The 27,036-nt window shown below is 45.2% G+C and overlaps 1 protein-coding gene and 2 pseudogenes across 2 annotated transcripts in view; 2 read left to right on the forward strand and 1 right to left on the reverse strand.

Annotated features, from left to right (window-relative positions):
* Positions 1-27,036, reverse strand: part of LOC149334214 (uncharacterized) — a 291,867-nt gene that overhangs the window by 28,654 nt on the left and 236,177 nt on the right. The window lies entirely within an intron of this gene.
* On the forward strand, positions 1,696-8,353 carry LOC149334215 (uncharacterized; annotated as a pseudogene).
* On the forward strand, positions 24,966-26,981 carry LOC149334216 (uncharacterized; annotated as a pseudogene).

The raw sequence follows: 27,036 nt of genomic DNA on the forward strand, positions 1-27,036 counted from the left end.
CAGGGAGACAGGCCCTTAAGGCAGCCCCATGGTGAATAAGACACTGTCTCCAACAACAGCCTGCGGCTGAAAGGAAAACACCATACCTAGAAGCGAGACCGGGAAAAGTGGCACAGAACTGCTAAGTCATGGCTGTGTGTGGAACTGAGAACAGTTCATACAGTATGGAACCGCTTTCTCCGACTCTACGGGGATAGATCAAGCATCCTAAATAATAAATTTAATGAAACGAGTATCAGTGCGTTTTATCGTAATTGCCTAGGCCTGAAGGGAATAGCCGCGTTCTGCACACTTTGTCGCTTCCGTCAAAACTCCACCATTCCGGAATTCGGCGTGCGTCCCGTATGCATACGGCAGATAGTGCTGCGAGCGCTATAGAGGACCTCTGAATCTCATTGCTGTATGCTGTCGTCACCGCCGAACTCCTGGGGGAAACGTCAGGAGAAGAACACGCCAAACAAGGCATTGTGCTGCTAGACTACCATGCGGAGGGCCCGAGACATGAAGACGAAAGGAGAATCGCAGTTAAGTTGCCTAAGGCGAGCGCTTGGTCAGCATTCGCTTGCGTTACTAGGCTTTCTTGGATTCGCTGCAGAAAACCAATACGTTAACGCTTGCACTTCGGGACAGTTCTTAGAGTGGATTATTTAGAGTGCACTGACACTCCACAATATACGCGGGACTCTCGCATTTCCCCTTCATCGAAATGCGACAGCCGTGGCCAGGATCGCACCTAGTTCTTTATAGTCAGCAGTAGCGCACCATAACCGCATAGCCATCCCCGTGGGCTCGTCATTCAAAGCGACGCAACTTTGTTATAATCACGAATGCCATAAATCTATCAGTACATTAGTCACATAACATCACTTTTTCTTCACGCCCATGTTCGTAGTGTTTGTCCCCGTGCATGTTGCCATACGAAAGAGCTAAATTTGTTGACACCGCGAACTAACAGCAGGTGGTAAAATGAAAAACAGGAAAACGGTAGTTTTTTTCTTCTCCAGCGGTTGATGAATCGGCGCGGTCCTTAAATATGCGAATGCAAAATATTTTTCAGCGCCGTTCAGTGCCTGTGGGAAATATTTCACGACGGAGGCACGAGGCATGTCGCCAAAGAAAGCAGGAACCGCGTATGCGGCACACCTGTGCCCGCAGAAGCATGTATGAGCGCACACGGCCGACTATAAACATATAGATCATGCGTGCGGTCGGCTCCTGCTGTGCGCCGAGCCCTGATTTTCCTGGTTCAGAGAGAATCCGGCTATAAGGGTCACGTGTCCTGGTATGATTTGGCGCCCTTCCCAGTACTAGCAGAATTTTCAACATACTCGCGCCGAAAACAGTGCGCTGTGCTATTTCTAGAGGCAAAAATTCGTAAGCAGGAACTGCCGCTGGCTCCTCGGCAGAGACCTCTTTAGTGCATTGGTTTGTGTTTTATGCGCATAGGCAACTATGCCTATTGGGCATGGAACGCAATGCATATTGCACTCTTTGTATATGGTTTTTATTGCTTGTTTGAGGAAATTGCTTCTTTTAAGAAATTAGAAGTAGGAAACACCGATAAGTGCATTAAGTCATAACATCAAGCTGGGTCGTAAAAGATTTCAGGGGTTGTACGGGCACATTGTAAGAGCGCGTAAAATTGTTCTTGCCTTGCTTTCTCGAGTTTTGTACATGACGTTAAGATGTGGCATAATGTGCGCTCATTTCACCATCCTGCACACACCGGTTTCTCTAGTTATCGTCTCTCGCCATAAATATATCTTACCTACAAAGACAAAACATGACCTTTACTATGCATTCTTTTTTTCATACTTAAGGTACTGCTATTTGGTATGGGGAAATACTACAGCGTCCAATTTGCAAAAGTTTTTTCTTGAACAGAAGAAAATGCTACGAGTCTACAAATTCCTGCTATGACGCCCCAACTCGTCCCATTCGAATAAAATACAAAATAATTCCAGTTCCTAGGTTGTTTGAGTACAGGTTTGCCTGTTTTTACAAAAAAGCAGACTGCAAGAGATGACCCCTTTTTGTCCCGTATTGTGTTGTGTTGTGTTCAATGGCGCATAAGCAACTAAGGCTATCATGCGCCAAGCTCAGGGTAAAGAAAATTGTTTTATATAGGATGTTATACAAAAGACTAAATGAACGGCGGTGTAAAGGGCCCAAAAAGTTAATTCATGGAACCTAGAAAAATAAAAGACAAAATTTTAGAAGTGACATAGTAAAAGCTTTAAAGAGGGTCGGACTCAGCAGCCATCCTTGGCTGTGCAAGGATCTCGACGTCCCCAACCGATGGAATAGGGACCTCAGCCGTCTTCTCGGGAGTGAGAAAGTGGCTGAGGTGCATTAGAATAAAAACAGACCAGTGGGTAAAACACATTTAGAGACACTTAAGAAATCCTGATTCTTTAAGAAAGCTAAAAACATGTGATATATCAACAATTGCATTATCTCCTAAAAGCAGTTTAGGGTGAAAAGGGATGTATTCGTTATAAAATTGAGTAAAGTACTTTTTACTTATTTTTTCCAATTTCGTGCAAGAGAATAAAATGTGGTTAATCGTAACTTCAACTCCGCATTCCTCGCAAATAGGTTGATCTTTTTTGTCAGTAGGAAATTGTGTGTCAGGTGAGTGTGTCCTATACGAAGACGACAAAGAATGACTTCTTTGAAGCGTTCTTGGTGGGTGCAGGATTTCCATTCTCTTAAAACTGGTTTTATGAAGTGTAGTTTGTTGTTGGCTTCATTGTCCCAGGCAGACTGCCATTTTTTCTTTATTTCACAAAGTACCGAGTTCATGCAATCTTTAAAGGGAATATCTACTTTCGTTATTTGCTTGCCACGAGCCTGCGCAGAGCAGAGGTCTGCTCTCTCGTTGCTTTAATTCCGACGTGACTCGGCACCCAACAAAGTTTTATGTCTTTTCCTTGAGCTATGGCTTTTGCTATGTTGTGTATGATGTCACCGAGCATCGGAGTAATTGCATTTCTAGAATGGAGAGCTGTAAGTAAACTAAGGGAGTCTGTGTAAATTATACTGTTTCTGAGGTTTTCATTTAATACTTTTTTTACGGCTAAGCCTACAGCATAACATTCGGCTGTGAAAATTGATGCACACTGTGGAAGTCTGATTATTTCTTTCTCATGACCCCGTACTACTGCACTTCCTACGTAGGCTTCTGTTTTTGAACCGTCCGTATAAAAGTCAGTAAAACCATTGTATTTTACCTCGAGTGCGAGAAATTCTTGTACTATATGTTGTTGTGGGGTTTGCGTTTTGTGAAACTGTGTAAGAGTGAAGTCGCATATTGCAGGAAAGTTGTACCATGGAGGTAGTGGCTCTCCTCTGAGCGCAATGTTAGGCAACGTGTTCAGTACCCCGAGACTCTCGCACATCTCTTCAAAACGCAGGAGGAGTGGCCTGGTAGTTTTTGGTTTGTTATTAAAAAGTGTTCTGGATGGACACTTTGTAACTATTTCGTAACAGATATGTTTCGGTAGGGAACGGATTTTTAGAATGTATGAGCATGTGAGCATGATTTGTCTGTCTGTAAGTGATGGTTCATTACTTTCAACATAAAGACTGGCATAGGCGACGTCCTATAAGCACCAGTTGAAAGACGTAAACCTAAATTGTGCACTGGGTCAAGTCGCTTCAAGTACGAGGGCCTTGCTGAACCATATATTATACTACCATAGTCTAATGAGGATCGTACCACAGAACGAAAATTTTGAGAAGGCTTGCCCTGTCAGAACCCCAGTGTTTATGCGAAAGGACTTTCAGTATGTTTAGTGATCGGGAAGTTTTCTTTTTTAACGCGTTAATATGAGGCAGGAAAGTGAGTTTTCTGTCAAATGTTATGCCTAGAAATTTATGTTCATTTTTTATGGGTAAATCTATTTCGTTCAGGTGTAGGGTGGGGTCTGCCTGTAAGCCTCGTTTGAGTGAAAACGGAATGGCCACTGTTTTCTGTGGTGAAAATCGGAAACCGTTTTTGTCTGCCCATGTTGTCAGTTTATTTATTGTCAGCTGTATTTGTCTTTCACATGTTGATATATTGGAGTATGTGTAAGCTATCTGGAGGTCGTCCACATAAAGTGAATACATAACAGACTTTGGTATTATTTTCTTAAGAGAATTCATTTTTACAATAAAAAGAGTTGTGCTTAAAATACATCATTGAGGCACTCCATTTTCCTGAATAAAATCCCTCGAAAGGGTTGAGCCTAGACGGACATTAAATGAACGGTTAGATAAAAAGTCTTTAATGGAGTTCAGCATTCTGCCACGGACGCCAAGTTCAGCTAAGTCCTGGAGGATCCCGAACCTCCAGGTTGTATCATATGCTTTTTCTAAATAAAGAAAGACTGCAAGACAGTGTTGTTTGTGTATAAAAGCTTCTCTGACTGTATTTTCGAGACGGACTAGGTGACCTGTAGTGGAGCATCCCTTTTTAAAACCACACTGATGGATATCAAGAAGTTCACAGGATTGAAGAACAAAGGTTAGTCGTATATTTATGACACTTTCGAAGGATTTGGCGATGCAACTGGTCAGGGCTATGGGTCTATAACTGCTAGGAGAGGTTGGGAGTTTACTAGGTTTAAGAAGCGGCACAATAATCGCTTTTTTCCAGGCTTCAGGTATTTTTCCCGATATCCAAACTGTGTTAAAGAACCTTAAAAGTGCTTCTACGGCAGGTTGAGAGAGATGGGCCAGCATTTCGTAGTGGATTTGGTCGGGTCCTGGAGCAGTTTTTTTACCAGCAGACAGCACTGTATTTATTTCTTGGAGGGTAATCACACTGTTATATTTTTGGTTTCCCCCTCCACTAGTTGGAAGTCTTTGTTTTTCGGCTGTGTTTTTGTATTTTAAAAAAGACTGTGTATAGTGAGATGAACTTGAGACTGCAGCAAAATGTTCCCCTAATATGTCTGCCTGTTCCTCTATGCTTGTTTGTGTGCCGGGTGTTGTGAAAAAAGGAATTGTGAATGGTGAAAAGGTGCCATTTAATTTTCGAACCTGCTCCCACATTTTTTTAGATGGGATCTGACTGTTGATAGATGAAACATAATTTTGCCATGAAGCTTTCTCGGCACTGCGACGGACGTACCGAGCTTTAGCTTTTGCCTTTTTAAAATTCAAGAGATTTTCATGCGTCGGATACCTGCGGAATTTACCCCACGCTCTATTTTGCTGTTTTTTTGCTTCTTTACATTCCTTTGTCCACCATACTTTATGGTTTTGTCGCGCTACTCCTGACGACTGAGGAATAGCTGTGAGTGTGGCAGTTATGATACAATTAGTGAACTTTTCGTTAATCTGCTCAACGGTGAGATTATCTAAAAGTATATTTTCTAAATTTGCATTTGCTCTAAAAAGTGACCAGTCGGCGAGGTGAAGCTTCCAGCGCCGTGGCCTTGTGGGGATTATTTCCGGTGTGGATGTTAAAGTGATTAGTACAGGGAGGTGATCACTGCCATAAGGGTTGTCAATAACGTCCCAGCTAAAATCGTTAAAAACAGAAGGTGAACTAAAAGACAAATCTAAACAGGTCATTTTCCCTGAGGCAGGGGAGCAGTATGTGGCTTTTTCTGTATTTAAAAGGCATACACTATTTGTGAGGATAAAATCTTCGATTATTTGACCCCTAGAGTCACAGCGCTCACTTCCCCAAAAAGGGGAGTGAGCGTTAAAATCCCCGACTACCAGATATGGTTCTGGCAGTTCATTGATGAGTTCCTGTAGGTCACGGACTGTTAATGTTCTATGTGGAGGAAGATATACAGAAGAGATAGTTATAGTTTTGTAGCTGACAATGCTGACCGCAACTGCCTCCAGTTTTGTTTTGAGTCTGATCTCTTGAGCAGGGACGCCGCTTTGCACGACAATCGCGACGCCTCCCGAGAGTCTATTTGCTTGCTCACGATCTCATCTAAAAGTTTTATAATGTTTCAGGATATTTGCATGTTGTGGACCTAGATTTGTTTCTTGAAGACATAAGACTACGGGCGAGATTGACCCTACGATGTCTTTTATGTCATTGTAGTTCCTCAACATTCCTCTACAGTTCCACTGAACTAGAAAAGCCATATTTATGTTTGGGATAGGAACGATTGGGAGTTTAATTATTTTCTGGGGTCATTATGGTGGCCCTGCACTTTTTCCGCTCAAGAGAGCTGTTCCGCCGCTCTAAAGCAGGCGGACTGTGGGATACGTCCATCACCTCGCGAGAGGTGCTGGACGACCGCGGGGAAGCCGCGCGTGTGTGAGTGTCAGGTCTCCCCCGACGGGGGGAAGTCTTGCGGGATGTCGACCCATGGGCCGGCACTCCCTGGCTTGGAGTTGGCAGAGCAGCTTTCGCTGTCTCTGCCTGGAGCGTGGGTGGCCCTGCTACAGGCACAGTGGAACTGGCCCCGGCAGGTGCCGGAGTGCTGTGTGGTGCTACGCCCCTGCGCACCACATCAGCGAAGTTTGGTTTTGCTGAGAAGGAGAATGTATTTGTAAGTGCAAAACGCCTTTTGGCTTCTTTAAATGAAATGTTTTCTTTTGTCTTTATGGTGATTATTTCTTTCTCCTTCTTCCAGGATGGACATGCCCTGGAGTACGCAGCATGGTCGCCTTCACAGTTAGCGCAGCGTAGAGCTGCGTCACATTCCTCAGAATGGTGGTCTTTTGATGCACATTTCGCGCAAGTTTTGCGGCCGCGGCAACTCTGTGAGCCGTGGCCAAACCTCTGACAGTTAAAGCATCTTCGGGGGTTAGGGATATAGTGTCTAACATTTACTTTGAGGTATCCAACGTCGATGGCTTCTGGCAATGTGCATGTGTTGAAAGTCAGGACCAGGTGTTTGGTATCTATATCTTTGTTGTCCTTGCGGATTTTGATTCGGTACACATCAATGACGTTTTGATCGGAAAGGCCTTCCAGCATTTCTTTCTCTGTGAGATGTAGAAAATCATTTTCTGAGATGACGCCACGGACAGTGTTGAGGGATCGGTGTGCTGTGATGGAGACAGGTGTGTCCCCCATGCACACTATGTTTGCGAGTTTGGAAGTTTGAACATTATCTCGGAGTTCCAGCAATAGATCGCCGCTGGCCATTTTTGATACTTTGTAGCCGGGGCCCAAAGCCTCTGTTAAGCATTTCGATACGATGAAGGGGGATAGAATTCTGGCCTGTTTATCTTGCACTTCACTGTGGACGACATGGAATTTGGCGAATGTTGGTTTCTTTTTGGAAAAAAAAAGTACTCTGCTTCGTTCCGCACTCTTTTCAGAGAGCGATCAAGTTTTGAAAGGGGGGGAGCCATAAAAAAATTTAATTTTTCGGTCATGGTGCCAGCCACCCACCATGGAGTCCAACAAGGGGACGCGACAGGTACTTGAAAGAAAGTCCTGCACACGCCAGCTGTACACCTTAACTATAACCTAATATGACTCAACTCAGGGTAGTTGGTCACACACGGTTAACCCTCGCCGCCAGGAAAAAGAGGAAAAAAACGAAGAGGAAAGGAGGATACAGGAAAGTTGTAAGAAAGGGAATAGGAAAGTGAAAGATAGAGGGGAGGACAGGAAAAGGCGACTGCCGATTTCTTCCGGTTGGGTCAGGCCGGAGGTGCCGTCTACAGGAAGCTGGGGCCAAAGTGGTGTGTTGCCTCCGCCGAGGAGCCTTAAGGGTCCAAACGCTCGGCATCGGCTCAACCACCAGGATCCCCTTTTCCCCGGACACGGCGATGCCACGCACGGCTAAGCGCGGATGCTCGGGTCCGTGGTGACGCATTGTTCACCATCATCCCCCTGCGGGGATGTCCCTGCGGATGCTCGGGTTAACCCCGTGGTGTCGCCACTCACCAACTTCTGCATGCTGCAGACGCCTCCCTGCGGGGATGTCCCGTATTGTGCAGCTGGTACCACACAACACGCCGTACACCACTAGAAACGCTGAAATGTTTTCGGTACCCAGATGTAGAACAAACTATGGTTTTGCTATGCTGAAATATATACTACCAACATGTTTGAACTCTTCTCTTTATAACAATATAAACACAATGTCTTTTCGTGCACTTCGTGAAACTTTTATTGATTAGGTTGTATTAGTACTGAAATACATATGTCGACCGTTTTTTTTCTTTCCTTGTCACTGTTTAATATATCTAACCCCCTACCTTCATTATAGCACAATCTGTTTTGTTTGAGATGTGAATTGTTATTTGTATGCCGCAAGAACTGCCGCTGCTGTCATCGTCGACTTTTTCGGGTGACGAAGCCCGTCAAGCGGTTATTGTGAACCGCTTTTATTTCGTCATCCACGCTTTCTGTAATGGAAAAAAGCGAAATAAACATTCATTCATTCATTCATTCATTCAAATGTGCGTCTGCTGCGAACACAATATAAATTAATTCCGTTAATGAAGCGCTCAAGGTATCTACTTGCCTCTCATTATGCTATGATTGGCTTTCCCAGATGTATTTTGTTGTTCGCTTCGTAGCTCCGTGAAGGCTATCATTTTGCCTTCAGTTTACAATATCCCGACGTCACGCAATCCTCAAGGGGTAGGAGACCGTGCTGTCTAGCTCTGACCCTGGAACGCAAGTTATGGCGGTGGAGTGTGCTGACAAAGTCGTCGAGCGTTACGCACTCTCGACCACTTAACGCGACCTCTACCAAGCTGTTACCGGAGAATAAAAGTTTTTACAATCAAAATTATGAGGTATGCTTACCTGTTTATTCTTTCCATAACTGGCATGTGCGACACACTTATCCGCTCTCTAGTACCGGCTGATTCGCTCGCTTCTAGTCACCCACAACTTTACTAATTGTCGTTGTGTTTCGGTAGTTATATTCTCGTTTTGTTTATGGCGTTTTAACGTCCCAAACCGACTCAGGCTATAAGCCGTAGTGAAGGGCTCCAGAAATTTCGACTACCTGGGGTTCTTTAACGTGATGATTTTAACGTGCACTGACGCAGGACTTTAGAATTTCACCTTCATCGAAGTTCGACCTCCGCTGCCGGGAATGAACCCGTGTCTTTGGTGTGAGCAGCCGACTGGCACAGCCACGGAGCTACAGCCACGGGCCGGTGCATTCAGATGTGCAGGATGGTACGGGAGAACAATATCAATGGGAATGGAGGGGCTAAGGCCGCATGTCTGAGGGTGGTAAGCAATGCTAATCTGATGGATGATGTTGAAATCGCACAGCAGAGCTTCGATGACGTAAGAGAGGGAGACTCAGCCTCTGTCTCTGAGCTACACGAGGGGCCCAAGCGCAGCTACACGGCTACAAGGAAAGCTATACAACATAGAGTCTACTCCACCTTGGAGGATTCCCCTAAACATTTGACCAACACGGGAGGTGCACGCATAAATTAACGCCAACGCGGCCGAAAAGGTGAGGTGGACAGGGTAGCGGCTGGAATTCACCAGCAATGCAGTTACTGGGCGTCTTGCTGTGTTGGCAGGCGAGGCACGAACGTACGTACTTCAAAACGAAGTTCTACATGCCGCGCCAGTAGTATCGGAGGCGGAGGCGCGTGCACGTTTTGAAAAGACAAGCGTGACCACATTGCAGCTCAGTGTGAAAATGTGAGCAGATGTAGGACCATAAATGGCGAGGAATGACGAGCACATAATTAAATAGTTTTTAGGCGCGAAAAACAGGCAAGACACATAGGTAGCTGACAGGACGCAGCAGGTCGTTCGCTCATTCAGGCACCTGCCTGAATGAGCGAACGAGGGAACATGAGAGAAACGTAGAGCAGAAAAAGGAAGGCACACATCTAACTAAGCATATTAGAAAGTGCCCGTCCCACAATTGTGAGCCATGCTTTACTGATGTGCGCGCCGCCGCGGTGGCTCAGTGGTCATGGTGCTCGGCTGCTGACCCAAAAGACGCGGGTTCGATCACGGCCGCGGCGGTTGAATTTGTTTGGAGGAGAAATTCTAGAGGCCCGTGTGCTGTGTGATGTCAGTGCACGTTAAAGAATCGAAATTTCCGGAGTCCTCCACTACGGCGTCTCTCATAGCCTTAGTCGCTTTGGGACGTTAAACCCCATAAACCAAACCAAATCACTGGTGTGCGCATTCTGGGCAAAAGCAATGACACTAACGCTAGGGAGTTGATAGAATTAAGCGTTTTTTATCAAAAAGAAAGCCGACTTGTGCGTAAGCGACACATCAGTTGTATTGTATAACTGTGAAAATAAATTCCCGGAGCGCGCCTTATCATGTCGTTCCTGAGCTTTAGGTGAACCTCCTGCGCATCTCACGACAAGCTATATAAGTACGTTTCATGCATGCAATAAAATCAGTTGGAAGTGTGGCGCTTCATCCTGTCTGTTTTTTGGCGCCTAAAAACTCTTTAATTATGACTCCAAAACAAACTAGCCCAGCATCAAGTGCTCTTAGAATGACCAGTAGCAATTTTCATGATAATTACGGCGATAAGGCAAGCTGTCTCAGATCTCAAACCGTGAAGCTTGACGGCGCAGGGCACGCGATAGTGTAACCGCCGATGGGTCAGAGAGAAAGTCGAGAAGAGCCGTTACCCGTGGCGTGGATCTTTGCGCTGTTCATAATCCAGGTCACTGATGGCGGGAGAGAGCATAGGGGCCTCACTTTCGGAGAGGCTGGCAATTTCGGCGGCTAGCGGGTAGCGAGACAACGTATCGGCGTCCTGAGTCTGGCGATCGACTGTAGACGACGTGGCTGTCATATTCTTTGAGACGCACCGTCCTTCGGGCCGGGCGACGGGAAAGAACTTAAGCCAACAAAGGCCGTCATGATCCGTAACGACCTCGAAAACACGGACGTAGGCGCCAGCGTGAAACCTGCCTACGCCTAAACCTTGAGGAGGAATTGTTTTCAGTCAAAGACTAGTTAGACTGAGCCTTGGTAAGCGTGCTTCAAGCGCATGCAATTACATATTCGTCGAAGCCACATTTGCGCTGGGCTGCAAATGCAGCAGTACGCGCTGCTAACGGCTCGATGAGGTGCGCACTTTCAGTTCGTAACGACAGGCCAGAAACGGGCGTCCTCAATTTGCTCAAAGAGTTCTAAAGCGCAGCATCTATGACAGAGACCGCAGCACTGGTGTCGACAAGCGCCATTCCGGATACTCCGTCTACAGGAACTTCTATTAAGTTTGCGGCAGAGAAACAGGGCCTTACAAATTTCTTCGACTGCACAGTTCTCGCCTAAAGAACTAGCGCACCTAGTTTTCTTCTTGAGTTACCTATATACGCAGTCACATCAGAGTGGAGGAGCGCTGAAGTAGAGACGGCGAACGGCCTCCGGAGAAGGCGGTCCGGTCAGCAGACAGAGAACGGCCAAGGGGCGGCTCAGCACGAGGTAAGAACCTACGCGAGGGCAACTAACCGTAAACTACGGGACGCGGTCGGGAAACGCTCATACGCCGACAGCAAAGCCGCGCCACATGACCGGGCAAGCCGCAGAAGTAGGAGATCAGGCGATTGTCAGGTGTTAGCCAGGAATTTCCTAGTTGAGGAGGCGGTCGAATAAAAGCTGCAGGCGCTCGAACGGGACAAGGAGAGGGAGCTTCGGTTGCTGATCGAATTCTTACAACAACGTCCGCATATGTCAGCGGGGCTGCGAGAGGTGTGGGCTGAGAGGCTTGAGGAAGAGCTTCTGAGACCTGTTTGGATAATCTGCCGCAGATTCGGAGCCAGGTGTGGTGATGATTCTTGATTGCGTGAAATAAGTGAGGGCTGTCGATCAACTTCTTCAAGGATGAAGCTCTAGATGTTGGGCAGGACCGATTACTGATCACCTGAATCTGTGAGGATAGCAAGCGACTCGACGAGCATATTGTTTTCGTGAGTCATAGCCCCCTGCTTTCGTTGTTCTTCGAAGCTCCGACATAAGGTGACGATTTCTACGATGGTGCGTAAGTCTTGTGCTAACAACACCTGAAATGGTTCGTCATCGATGCCCTTGAGAATGTGCCTGATCTTATCGGCTACTGACATCTGTGCGTTCACTCGCTTGCACAGGTCGACGACATCTTCGATGTAGCTTGTAAAGTTTTCGCCACCTTGCTCAGAACGCGCACGCAAGCCGTCTTCGGCGCGGATTTCTAGCAGCCGTACGGTCGAAGACTTCTGACAAGCTTGCTTTGACCTCCACCAAATACTTTTTTTGCAACACCAAATATAAGGTGTAGTTTATTTGGAGCAGCTTCTGAGCGGCAACCAGGCCAAAGAGTCCAAGATCAGCCAGTCCAAGTAGCATGCGCTTGGCGATGGTCACGCATCTCTCGCGTATGCCTGACTTCTTTACTCACAGAATAAAATCTATTATTTGGCCTCTTCAGTCAGTTTCTACATTTGCCGAAAAGCAGGAATTGCCGTTAAAATCTGCGACTACCAAATACGGCTCTGATAGCTGCAATAAAGGTCTTCTGATTCATGTACAGTTGCTCTGAGGTGTGGTTGTAGGTATATGAAGAACACTGTAATTGTTTTGTTGCTAGCAAGCGTCGTTTGTGTGCTAGCGTCGAGTTTAGTTTTAGTACAAGATCACAAGCTGCGACGTAATATTTTTTATTATGACGGCAAGGGCACCTGAAAGCCGGCTTGCTTTCTCTCGGTCACGGGGAAAGACTAATTCATTAGCACATTTCTGTGCTGGGGACATAAAATTGTTTCTTATTACATAGGGCCACTGATGATAGTGTGGCTAAGATGTATTTTTGTCATCGAAGTTATCCAATGGTATCCTCAATTAAAGTTGGTTATAAAGGCCATTTTATGCTGCGTTAAGTGCAAAACGAAGGAGGCTGTTTCCGACACCGTTACTCGGAGCGTGAATTTTTTGTGCCATTCTACGTAGCCCCGCTGTGCCTGCGTAGCACAGGACAGGACTGTGCAAAAATGTGTTTTCTTTTACTTCTAGTCTGATAATATCTTGTTTACACGTTGGGCAGGCGCGTGAGTAAGCAAAATGACTGTTCTCCCACTTTACACAAGATTTGGTTGAAGCTCTCAGTTATTGGGAGGCACACTCTGTACTTGAAATTTGCCCCGGCAGCTCCGAGAGCCTCGGCTGTACCATCGGAATATGAAGCAGCGTTGTGGGTTAGGGTGCATCGTCCAAGTGATTTTTACGTCTCACCATGAGTGAGACAAATTAAACAGACTTCATACCTTGCGCTCACCCTGGCATCGTGCAGGATGTGGAGGTACTCGGAAAGGTGCGTTGTAGCGGGCACAGGATGGTAAGGTGAAGAATTATCCTAGACTTCAAAGAGGCAACGGAAGAAACTAGTGAAGCGGAAGTCCATATAGCGAGTAAGCGGTAAGAGGGCAAGTAGAGGAATTCAGGATATCGCTTCAGAACAAATATGCAGATTTAACTCAGGACGACGACCACAAACCCCAACACAAAATACAACTGGCACAGCTTTAAAATCAATCCATAACCGCAAGGTAACTGACGTAACGAAGTTTAATATGCATAGTCTGGAGCATGATCTAAAGAACGGAAGTAACCTAAAAGCACTGAAGAGGAAACTAGTCAAGTATGCTATAAGAAACAAAGAAAGAAATGACATTAGCAACATGGATGACACACTAAAAGTGGCCGAAGCGCTCACACAAATCTATACAGTAACTAATTTAACAGCGACTTAAAGGAGATAGGCAGTATGATCACTACAGGCCGGATTTTTAGGCACTAAAAAGCACGTTTTAGGCGCCATAAATAGGCGGCTAAAATTGCATTTTAGGCACCTAACGGAGAAAAATAGGCACTATAAACTTTATCAAAAGTGCACACAGTTCCGAACTTCAGCGCGCAATATCTGCCGTAACATCGAACAAAAACACAGCAAGAATGATTTGAGACCTTAAGCAAGGTGCGAACATTAGAAGCCGTTTTTTTAAGGCTGTCGCGCAACTTTTCGTACAATACACATGCTTCAGCAGAGCAAAAGGGACAGTTGCCAACCGTTTTAAAACACTTTGGTACACCTCGAAACAAACAGTTCGCTTGTCGCGTGCAAAAGTAGAAACAATGAACACCTTAACAGGAGGCCATGAATTTAGAAAGTGATAGAAACATTGTCAATTCAAAGCATCTGACAAATGAGTTCAGTCTTCGCTCACACAGGCATTGAACAGTGTTTTATAGTTTGTGGCTTCACGTGTATGGAGCCACGCGACTATCAAATGGTGCTTGCCATTAGAAGGGTCTGGAAACCATAAATACGAGATGCTAGAAAATGTTACACAGTGACGCTTGATGCTGAATATGCCAAAAAGAATCATAGTTCTGCACGGGCCTGCGTACATCCACGAGGATCCACGGTAAAATAAACATCATCCATCTAGAAATCACTGTTAAAGCTATGGAAGCAGTAGCAGACAAGCACCATCTCCAGGTTGATGGACTCAAATTTATAGCCGCCGCGGTGGCTCAGTGGTTATGGTTCGGCTGCTGACCCGAAAGACGCGGGTTCGACCTCGGCCGCGGCGGTTGAATTTCTTCAGAGGAGAAATTATAGATTCTCGTGTACTGTGGGATGTCAGTGCACGTTAAAGAACCCCAGGTGGTCGAAGTTTCCGGAGCCCTCCACTACGGCGTCTCTCATAGCCTTAGTCGCTTTGGGACGTTAAACCTCATAAACCAACCACCCAACTCAAATTTATGCCTATAATCAGTAAGAACAAGCTTGTACGCAGAAAAGGAACGCTCAACGTCAACGGATGTTACAGGAGCGTGCTTGTAATTAGGAACATTTGATGGCTTTACACTGTTCTGTATCATAGAATGTTCACCGGTAAGGACTCCTGAAATTTGCTTGAGGACTGAGAACCCCTCGTTTTTGTCCAAGACGGACTGCAACTTTGCGCGGATTTTCCCGGCAACTTCTCCGTGAGGAAGAGCAGCGATTCGTTTCTGCACATTCTCAATTAGTCCAATGTTGTAGTGAGCATTACACCCCCACATTCCAATTTTTTTGTAGTGCTCGCAAGAAAAGTGAAGTTAGCGGACAAGTACGCGAGGTCTCCTTGGAGGTTGTCCTGAGAGAGGGCAGCTTGAGCCCTCTTGACTCGAGCACTCTCATCACCTGAGAAACTATTTATGACGGTCTTCAGGTCAGAAAGGTGGTCGTTGTAGTATTCAACGGCTTCCAGCCACGTTCCCCTACGTGTGATGATAGGCTCCTGCGGGAGACGCAGTTCCGAGAACTGCTCTTTAAACGCGCACACACGAGAAGGTGCTTTCAAAAACACACCCTTGACTGTAGCAATAAGTTCATTAACGTCCTTGAAGTGCTTTCTGAGTTCTTCAGAAAGAAAAAAAATTTTCTTCAGAAAAAAATCAGTTAAACTGTTTCCAGCAGGTTTATGGAACATTTTACAGTAAGTTTCAATAGGAACCAACTGAGAATTATTTGGACGAACCTATAACTTACTCCGTATACTTTCCGAAATGTGGTGCCATCTGGTCAACTTCCACTTTAACAGTCAAATTCATCAACAAGCTGCCACGATAAAATGGCAGAACATAGGAAAAAGGTTGCTTCGATATTTTCGGCTGACGTGGTTGGCATTGTGTACACAGCCGGCGTAGGTGCAGTGTTCACCACAGCCAACTGACGAGGTCATCTAATCTTGCCACGTGTGCGTTCTACGCAAAACCGAAATGGATTCGAAAACAAACAGAATCCGAAAGCAAAACCACAGCCTATTTCAGGCCCCATTTCTGTAAAATATGGCATTTTTAGGCACCGTCCTCGGAAATAGGCATTTATAGGCACTGACACCCAAAATAGGCATTTATAGGCACTATAAAAACAGTATTAAACATATTGTCAACACCTAATTCGTGCTCATATGTAAAAATGGCGCGCCTACGAAGCGCTCAAAAAAATAGGCATTTGCCTAAAATCTGGTCTCTAATGATCACCAATGGGACATTGCGGAAGTAACGAAAGAGGAAGTAAAGTAAGATTTAGAAGCAATGCAAAGACGAAACGCAGCATGTCAGGAACTGATAGCAGCAGATCTGATTAAGCACTGAGAGGCGATAGCGCTAAAAAACTACTCACCCTGTACACGCAATGCTTTATGACATCGAGTGTACCAGAAGCTTGAAAGAACGCTAACATTATCTTAATCCATCACAAAGGTTATGTATAGGACTTCAGAAATTACAGACCGATGAGCTTACTGTCGGTTGCCTCTAAAGTATTTACTAAAGTATTGGCTAACAGCATCAGCACAGCCTTAGACTTCAGTCAACCAAATGATCAGGCAGGCTTTCGTAACGGATACTCGAAAAAATGTTGTGTTGTGTTGGGTTTAATGGCGCATAAGCGGCTAAGGCTATCATGCGCCAAGAACAAGGTATGGAAAAATTGGCTTGACGAGAGTTTGAAACAAAGTGGATAAAAACGGTGGTGTAAAGGACCTAAAAGTTATTTTTACTACCTAGCTGATGAAAGACATGAATTTTAAAAATGTCTGATAGCAGAAACCTTTAAAGGTTTGGTAACCTCCGCGGACATCCTTGGCTCGGCAAGGGTTTCGAGGCTCCCAACAACTCAGATAAAGACCTCATCCTCCTACTCATGACTGAGAAAGTGGCTGAGGTGTAAAATTGTATGTAGTGAAGCGCAGGGTGAGTAGATTAGAGTTTATGAAAAATACTCGCTTCCCTTAAAAAGTTAAAAACACAGGGTATACTGAGAAGTGCATCTTCACCTAAAATCAATGCTGGATGAAAAGGAATGTGTTCTTTGTAAAATGTAGTAACGTGTTGTTTTCTTAGTGATTGAAGTTTCGTACATGAGAATAATATGTGGTTTACTGTTACTTCATCTCCGAACTTTTCACAAACCGGTTTGTCGTCTCTTGTAAGTAGGAAGTTGTGTGTGAGATGTGTGTGTTCAATACGGGTACGGCATAAAATAACTTCGATGAATCGTTTTTGGTGTGAGCATGATTTCCATTCGCCTAGGATGGGTTTTACTAAATGTAGCTTATTATTTATTTCAATATTCCATTGCGACTGCCATTTATTTCTTAGCTTACACTGTACCAGCAATATACCATCTTTGTAGGGAATGTTCACTTTCTTTATTTCTTTGTTCTGAGCTTTTCCACCACATTCATCCGCTTTATCATTGCCAGTGATTAAAATGTGGCTGGGAACCCAGCAAAATTTTATGTCTTGTCCCTGTATTGTGGCGCTTGTTATGTTGTGTATGATATCACCGATTATTGGTGTGACTGCGTTTCTATGGTGAAGTGAGGTTAGTATGCTCAGAGAATCAGTGTAAATGATACTGCTCTGAATGTTCTCATTCATTATTTTTTCTACCGCCACTGAGACTGCGTAACACTCGGCGGTACAAATGTATGCACACTCAGGTAGCCGTACTGTTTTTCCCCAATTATTCCGAACCACAGCACTACCGACGTAGTGTGCTGATTTTGATCCATCGGTATAAAATGCTTCGTATTCTCCGTATTTTTCGTTGAGTGCTAAATATTCTTGTAATATCTGTTCATGTGGTGTATGTTTTTTCCGAAATTGTGTTAATGTGAAGTCGCACACAGATGGTAGGCAGTACCAAGGCGGGAGTGGATCAGGTTTGCGGGCAATATTAGGCAATGTGTTCATTATGTCTAGTTCTTGGCATTTCTCTTCAAAGCGGAGAAGAAGTGGTCTGATTGCTAGACGTTTGTTGGTAAATAGTGTTCGATATGGACACTTTGTGGGTAACAGATGTGTTTAGGCTGGGAACGGATCTTTAAAATGTATGAGCATGTGAGCGGTGTTCTTCTGTCTGCAAGTGGTGGTTTATTGGTTTCCACGTAAAGGCTTTTTATCGGTGACGTCCTGTAAGCACCAGTTGAAAGACGCAAACCCATATTGTGCACAGGGTCCAGTCGCTTCAAGTACGACGGCCTTGCTGATCCATACACTATGCAGCCATAATCTAAAACGGAACGTACTAAAGAGCGATAAATCTGTAGAAGGCATACCCGGTCAGAACCCCGGTGTTTGCGTGAATGGACTTTCAGTATGTTCAGTGATAGCGACGCTTTCTTTTTCAGTGCGTTTATGTGAGGCAGGAAAGTAAGCTTTTTATCGAAGGTGATGCCTAGAAATTTGTGTTCCTTTTTTAAAGGCTGTTCGGTTTGGTTTAGGTGTAATGTGGGATCTGTGTGCAAGCCTCGTTTGAGTGAAAAAAGTAACGCCACTGTTTTCTGTGGTAAGAACTGGAAACCATTCTTGTCTGCCCATGTTGCCAGTTTGTTGATTGTAAGCTGTACTTGTCTTTCACGTAAAACTCTAGTTTGGGCGAGTTGGTTCATAATGAAATAAAAACTGGTATGGCGCAAGAAACGGGGACACAGAAGGCACACAAAACACAGGACTGACGCCAACTTTCAACTGGGGTTTATTGCACCAAGCCTGCCTTTTATACCACAACCAAGCCATATCAACGAAAGCGTAAACGTTGTACATATAAAACGGCAATTCATGCGACCACTGGCAATAAAGTAACGCTGATCATAACAATCTAATCTAAACAGAGCTTGGGAGGCCAACTTATTTTCTGGCGAGCAGAAACACATCAACCAAGGCAAAAAAGAAAAAAGAAACAAGGCACTGGGGCATGACAAATCCACACTAACGAATTATGAAACGCGTGATGAAGGCGAAACAGAGCAAAAAATCGAACGACTATGAGATGAAACCACGTGAAAAAAGATAACCAACAATAACCCGGCAAAAAACATGACCAACAATAACGCGGAAAAACATGACCAACAATAACAATAAGGAGGGATGAAGTCTGAAGATACAGCACCTAGCGTCAAGTGATAAAAACTGAAGATCATTCCTGAAGAACAGTCGTCTTAGCGTCTAAGAATCTAGAAATTGTAAAACACCGAAAGAAAGGACGAAATAAGAGCACAAAACCAAGGGAAATCTGCGAACTACAAAAAACCTTCTATAAAAGACGTCTCGGCGCTGCTAGCATAATGGAAGGCCTGCTAACGCATTTGTTGCCAGCTTTTTCGATGAAATATGCCTCAACAACTTCTCTCTCAGTTTTATCTTTCCCACTCTTTAAAAATCTAGCTTTCTCGAATTCGGGACGGCAATTAGAACAGCTCTTGCAGTGGTCCACCAGGAAGCTTCTTTCGTTGTTGCGCAAGTTTCGGGAATGCTCACTTGCACGCTCATTAAAACAACGACCTGTTTGCCCGATGTAAACGAGGCCACAGCTAAGCGGTATCTCATAAACCACTTGTGTCCTGCATTGCGTGAACTTTTTTTTTTTGGGGTGTTTTATGGTGCAAGCCGGCCGCTTTTCTCTGTTGGTCATGGCACAAAGTCTTGAAAGCTTACAAGGCGCGGAGAATACAACTTGAACATTATGTCTGCTCGCTATTTTCTTAATGTTATGCGACACCTTGTGAATATACGGTATTACTGTTACTGATGAATGCGATACCGGCTCCCTGATGCAAGTGAGTTGCTTGAGTTTCTGCAAAAGCATTTCGCACACCGCCGAAATTAGACGAGGCGGATAACCTGCCTGTTTTAGCCTTTCAGCTTGAGTGCGAAAGCTTGTGGACAACATGTGGGGGCAAGATTTGTTTAAGGCAGATTGCAGGGAGTTAGAAACAATCGCGCGTTTTACAAGCTTTGAATGAGCGCTGTCAAATGGTAGCAAGCCTTTCTTAGAACGCGGGTTGTACAGCCAGCAAAGACCTTTGTCCGGAAACATTAACTTGATATCTAAAAACTGGAGTTGGCTGTCCGTAGGGACCTCCTTGGTAAACGTGAGACCCTGGCCGTGGCTTGAAAAAACGGACACAGTCCTCGTGACGGCAGCGTCTAGATCCTGTTCCGGAATGTCCTTCAGAATGACCAAGAAATCGTCGACATACCTGTGTATGGAAACTACATGAGGGTCACTGATATTTCTGCTGATGTCCGCTCCTACCACTGAAAGGAAGATGTCGCAAAGGACGGGTGCAACAGAAGAGCCGATGCAGATTCCTTTCTTCTGGACGTAGAACTTTCCCTCGTAGGAAATTGCGGTGGATTTCAAGTAGAATTCCAATAGCGTAATGAAATTATCAGTGCTTATTCCAGCGGCATTTTGGAAGCGAACTTCTCCTGTAGACAGGATTTTATCCTTGACCGCTCTTAGGAGTCCTTGGTGAGGAACCGAATAGTACAGTTCCTCTATGTCAATGGAGAACGCGGTGTACTTGTGGGCGGGCAAAGCTTCTAAATGCTTAATAACGTCCGATGAGCTGCGCACAACGAAAGGGTCGTCGGTTACCAGGGTGCCAAGGTTTGTCTGGAGGTAGCGGCTAACGAGACGTTGCCAAGTTCCTTGTTCTGACACGATGGTGCGCAGCGGGAATCCAGGCTTGTGGGTCTTTACAGTGAAGAACACTTCAAGAAATCCTCTCTTTTCACCCTTTGCCAATTTCTTAATGCCTTCTAGATGCAAATCTTCTAGGATTTGAAGAGCTTCTCCTTTTTGTTTTCGAACTTTAAACGGGACCTGTTTGAAGTTTTTGTGAATTGCAGCCAATGCCTTATCACGGAATACACCAGCGGACAGGAGAGCAAAGCCACCCTCCTTATCAGCCTGTAGCGGTACGAGGTCATTGTCCTTTAGCACAGTTGAAAGCTTCTGCAATGGCAGCTTTTTTGAACGACCGCCATGTACTGTGGCCTTCAGGCAAGCAACGCCGTCGCTTATGACTCTTCCTTTTTCCTGGTCTGGGGCACTGTTAGCCACCCTTCTTACCATGGCAAGTAGCTCTTGACGCTGAGCACAAGGAGCCAAGCTGAAGGAGCCAAGCCAACTACCAAGGAGGTCCCTACGGACAGCCAACTCCAGTTTTTAGATATCAAGTTAATGTTTCCGGACAAAGGTCTTTGCTGGCTGTACAACCCGCGTTCTAAGAAAGGCTTGCTACCATTTGACAGCGCTCATTCAAAGCTTGTAAAACGCGCGATTGTTTCTAACTCCCTGCAATCTGCCTTAAACAAATCTTGCCCCCACATGTTGTCCACAAGCTTTCGCACTCAAGTTGAAAGGCTATAACAGGCAGGTTATCCGCCTTGTCTAATTTCGGCGGTGTGCGAAATGCTTTTGCAGAAACTCAAGCAACTCACTTGCATCAGGGAGCCGGTATCGCATTCATCAGTAACAGTAATACCGTATATTCACAAGGTGTCGCATAACATTAAGAAAATAGCGAGCAGACATAATGTTCAAGTTGTATTCTCCGCGCCTTGTAAGCTTTCAAGACTTTGTGCCATGACCAACAGAGAAAAGCGGCCGGCTTGCACCATAAAACACCCCAAAAAAAAAAGTTCACGCAATGCAGGACACAAGTGGTTTATGAGATACCGCTTAGCTGTGGCCTCGTTTACATCGGGCAAACAGGTCGTTGTTTTAATGAGCGTGCAAGTGAGCATTCCCGAAACTTGCGCAACAACGAAAGAAGCTTCCTGGTGGACCACTGCAAGAGCTGTTCTAATTGCCGTCCCGAATTCGAGAAAGCTAGATTTTTAAAGAGTGGGAAAGATAAAACTGAGAAAGAAGTTGTTGAGGCATATTTCATCGAAAAAGCTGGCAACAAATGCGTTAGCAGGCCTTCCATTATGCTTAGCAGCGCCGAGACGTCTTTTATAGAAGGTTTTTTGTAGTTCGCAGATTTCCCTTGGTTTTGTGCTCTTATTTCGTCCTTTCTTTCGGTGTTTTACAATTTCTAGATTCTTAGACGCTAAGACGACTGTTCTTCAGGAATGATCTTCAGTTTTTATCACTTGACGCTAGGTGCTGTATCTTCAGACTTCATCCCTCCTTATTGTTATTGTTGGTCATGTTTTTCCGCGTTATTGTTGGTCATGTTTTTTGCCGGGTTATTGTTGGTTATCTTTTTTCACGTGGTTTTATCTCATAGTCGTTCGATTTTTTGCTCTGTTTCGCCTTCATCACGCGTTTCATAATTCGTTAGTGTGGATTTGTCATGCCCCAGTGCCTTGTTTCTTTTTTCTTTTTTGCCTTGGTTGATGTGTTTCTGCTGGCCAGAAAATAAGTTGGGCTCCCAAGCTCTGTTTAGATTAGATTGTTATGATCAGCGTTACTTTATTGCCAGTGGTCGCATGAATTGCCGTTTTATATGTACAACGTTTACGCTTTCGTTGATATGGCTTGGTTGTGGTATAAAAGGCAGGCTTGGTGCAATAAACCCCAGTTGAAAGTTGGCGTCAGTCCTGTGTTTTGTGTGCCTTCTGTGTCCCCGTTTCTTGCGCCATACCAGTTTTTATTTTGTCTTTCACATATAGATATATTGGAAGATGTGCACGCTATCTGAAGATCGTCAACATAGACTGAATATGTTATGGACCTTGGGATTATTTTCTTAATAGAATTCATTTTTACAACGAAGAGAGTTGTGCTGAAAATGCACCCTTGAGACACTCCATTTTCCTGAATAAAATTCCTCGAAAAGGTTTAGCATAGGCGGACATTAAATGAACGCTTAGTCAGAAAGGCTTTGATTGAGTTCAGTATTCTGCCACGGATGCCAAGCTCAGCTAAGTCCTGAAGAATCGCGAACCTCCTGATAGTATCATATGCTCTTTCTAAATCAAAAAAGACGCTAAGACAGCGTTGCTTGTGTATCAAAACTTCTCTGACAGTATTTTCAAGGCGGACTAGGTGGTCTGTAGTGCAGTCCCTTTTTAAATCCACACTGATGGATACCAAGAAATTCACCGGATTGAAAAACAAAGGTTAGTCATATATTTAGGACGCTTTCAAAGGATTTGGCGAGGCAACTGGTCAGGGCTATGCGTCTATAACTGCTAGGAGAGGTTGGGGGTTTACTACGTTTAAGAAACGGTACAATAGTAGCTTTCTTCAAGGCTTCAGGTATTTTCCCAGATATCCAAACTATGTTAAAGAATCTTAAAAGTGCTTCTACGGCAGACTCGGAAAGATGGGCAAGCATTTCGTAATGTATTTCGTCGGGTCCTGGAGCAGTTTTTCTTGGAGGGTATTTAGACTGTTGTATTTTTCATTTGCAGCTCCACTCGTTGGGAGCCTCTGTTTTTCAGCTGTGTTTTTGTATTTTAAGGAGGACTGCGTATAGTGTGATGAACTTGAAACTGCAGCGAAATGTTCCCCCAATATGTCTGCCTGTTCCTCTACGCTTGTTTGTGTGCCGGGTGTTGTTAAAGAAAGGAATTGTGAATGGTGAAAAGTTGCCGTTTAATTTTCGAACCTGCTCCCACATTTTTTTAGATGGGATTTGTCTGTTGATAGTTGAAACATAATTCTGCCATGATGCTTTCTCGGCACTGCGACGGACGTACCGAGCTTTAGCTTTTGCCTTTTTAAAAATTAAGACATTTTCATGCGTCGGATACCTACGGAATTTACCCCAAGCTCTATTTGGTTGTTTTTTAGCTTCTTTACAGTCTTCTGTCCACCATACTTTATGGTTTTGTCGTGCTACTCCTGACGACTGAAGATTACCTGTGAGCGCGGCAGTTATACAATCAGTGAACTTTTCGCTTATCTGGTCGACGGTGAGATTTTCTAAAACTATATTTTCCAAAGTTGCTTTTGCTCTAAAAAGTGACCAGTCGGCGAGGTGCAGCTTCCAGCGCCGTGGCCTTGTGGGGATTATTTCAGGTGGAGATGTCAAAGTGATTAGTATAGGGAGGTGATCGCTACCATATGGGTTGTCAATGACGTCCCATTTAAAATCGTTAAGAACGGAAGGTCTTCTAAACGACAAATCTAAACAGGTCATTTTCCCCGAGGTAGCGAGCAGTATGTAGATTTTCCTGTATTTAAAAGGCATACACTATTTGTGAGAATAAAATCTTCGATTATTTGACCCCTAGAGTCACCGCGCTCGCTTCCCCAAAATGGAGAGTGAGCATTAAAATCCCCAACTAGTAGATATGGTTCTGGAAGCTCACTGATTAGTTCTTCTATATCGTGGACTCTTAATGTAGAATGTGGAGGAATGTATACAGAACAGATACAAATTGTTTTATAGCTGACGATACTGACCGCAACGTCAAGTTTGGTGAAGTTTGGTTCTGAGTTTCATTTCTCGAGCAGGGACGCCGCTTTGCACGTCAATTGCAATGCCTCCAGAGAGTCTATTTGCCTGATCACGATCGCGTCTAAAAGTTTTATAATGTTTCAGGATATTTGCATGTTGTGGACCAAGATTGGTCTCCTGAAGACATAAAGCTACGGGAGAGATTGGCCCTACAATATCTTTTATATCATTTTAATTCCTCAACATTCCTCTGCAGTTCCAGTGAACTAGAAAAGCCATGTTTATGTTTTGGGGTAGTAACGACAAGGGGTTTACTTATGTTCTGGGGCCGTTATGACGGCCCTGTCTTTTTTCCGCTCAAGAGAGCTGTTCCGCCGCCGTAAGGCAGGCGGGCTGGGGGTTACTTCTATCACCTCGCAAGAGATGCTGGACGACCGCGGAAAAGCCGCGGGTGTGTGGGTGTCAGGGCTCCCCCGACGGGGGGAAGTCCTGCGGGATGCTGACCCATGGGCCGGCATTCCCTGCTTTGGAGTTGGCAGAGCAACCTTCGCTGTCCCTGCCTGGGGCGTGGATGGCCCTGCCACAGCCTCGATGGAAGCGGCCTCAGCAGGTGCTGGAGTGCTGTGTGGTGCTATGCCCCTGCGCACCACATCAGCGAAGTTTGCTTTTGCTGTGAAGGAGAAAGTGTTGGTAAGCGCAGAACACCTCCTCGCTTCTTTGCATGAAATGTTTTCTTTGGTCTTAATGGTGATGGAATTCTTAGAAAACTGCAATATATTCTACCTGAGAGAACCAAGCTTCTTTTGTATATCGCATTGTTCGAATCCAATATAAGATATTGTAACTTATAGCGGTTTCCATTGGGCGAACAGGAGCGAGAGCAGCGAGCAGCTGGAGTAGTGCACGAGAGCAGAGGGTACGCGGGTCCTCGTCTCGCGAATGGAACATGCACGCTGCCCCGAGAGCAGAGCAGCAGGGAGAGCACGTGACGCCAAGTGTCATGTGACCAAACTTTTTCCCGCGCTCGCGCTGTCTGCATCCCGTCGCGCGCTCGCGGCAGTCAACAATCCGCGCCAGTTTTGTGTCTGTCGCCGTCTTTAGCTTGCGATGGGTGAAGAAGCGCAGCGGCTGTTCATGGCCATGGTAAATGCTTCACCGCTAACTGCTACACCAGGTAAGCGTCGTCTATCCTAAAAATTGGCTGCGAAATATAACAGCGCTAATACCAGCGCTTTCTTTTGTGTTCACCACAGCTGCCATCGATGCCTTGGCCTCTCGTGAGAACATTGAAGAGAGACCCGACGGTAAATGACAATAACTACTATGCATGGCCATATCTGACGATTGTTTTCATCCATTTCTTTCATTGCTCACAGTTTCTCGCGCCGAATGGACTATTTCGGGTAACGGGGGAGTCGCGGCGTGACGCAACGACGGACGAGAACGGCGCCGCACTTTCTCGCTATACTGTCAAGCCTTCTTCTGCAGTTTATTGCCCCTTTTATCTGTCGATGCGCCCAGATTCCTGTGTATGCCTGTTTGACTAAATACGTTATTAACCAAGGTGCGATAGTAATCCGCTTGCTTGCCTTCATCTAATTATGCGGGTGGGCCAACTGACAAATTTTTGTGGTTACGTTGCGGCGCAGAAAGGAGGTGCTTGGCAGAGTTTTCGCAGTCCCAATTGTATGCAAGGGCGTCCGCAGAACTTTTTCCAGGGGGGGTGCACCCGATGGCCGGGTATGGGGGAGGCAGTAGGTTAGCACCAAAAAGAAACTATTTGTGGTCTAAACTGCGCACATGAAACAAAAATTAGAAGCAGCAAATTAGTTCTAGGCTTGGAGAACAAACATTAGAATTTATTAATTAACAAAGAATTGAAATCAATAAGCAAAATCTGATAACTTAATATCACCTAAGCTTGCTAATCAAGCAGTGTAGTTGTTTTCTACTAGTGCATGAATGATACCCGTAATTCCCGAGGGGGCCCTTTGCCCCCCCCCCCCCCCCCCCCTTCCGGACGCACATGATTGCATGTTCACGTGCAGAGAACACCGCTGGGTCCGATGCCGGCGAGCGGGGACTGCAGCCAGCGTCAGGAGTGAAGAGAGGCGGTGGAGGTGAGCTTGTGCCAACTGCACTGCTTGAAACATTTTACGCTTTTAGTAAACTGGCCTTATCCTTATTTCAGCTCCTGAGTGGACACCAGGAGAAACTAAACTGATGTTAGATTACTATTACAAATACTTTCCTCAGGTTGGCCCTTTCAAAAAGTTAAAGAACAAGAAGATGCTTTTCAAACAGGTTTCCCAGGATTTGGCCGCTGTGCTTGGATGCAACAAAACGCCACAGCAATGTGAAAATCGTTACAAAACGGTGATGAGGCAAAAGAAAAAGGCAAGTGATAACAATAACAAATCAGGTGCTTCACCTTGTCCTGTCCCATTTGACGATGAAATGACAAAAATTCAGATTGAACCAGAGGTTCAAAGGGACTCTTTTGGAGTGACCTACAAGCCATCGACATCATCAAGTGCTGACAGTTCAGCTGATCCGCCCTCACCTCTACCCGAGAGCTCCAGTACTGCGACGAACAGTTCAGAAAGCGGGGACAACGCAAAAGGGTCGGCAGAAGTCAAGAAAAGGGAATTCCGCGCTAGCACCAGTCGTATGCAACAGATGCATTTTTTTTTGACCAAATGCGGGCTATTAGTGCAGAGCGAATGGCTCGCAGGGAAGAACGGGAAAAAGAAAAGAAGAAGAGGCGTGCTGAGCGGCGAGCTGAGCGCATTCAAGAACGCCAGGAACGTCGCGAGATGCACGAAGACAAACTTCAGCTCATCCGCGAGGCCCTGGGGCTCAGGCAATAAAGACAGTGCACTTCGAATGAACATGTTTTGATGACTGTTTATTTCATACACCTGC

The sequence above is a fragment of the Amblyomma mixtum genome, chromosome 8 (assembly GCF_055824585.1).
Source record: "Amblyomma mixtum isolate Tamu chromosome 8, ASM5582458v1, whole genome shotgun sequence".
Classification (NCBI taxonomy): domain Eukaryota; kingdom Metazoa; phylum Arthropoda; class Arachnida; order Ixodida; family Ixodidae; genus Amblyomma; species Amblyomma mixtum.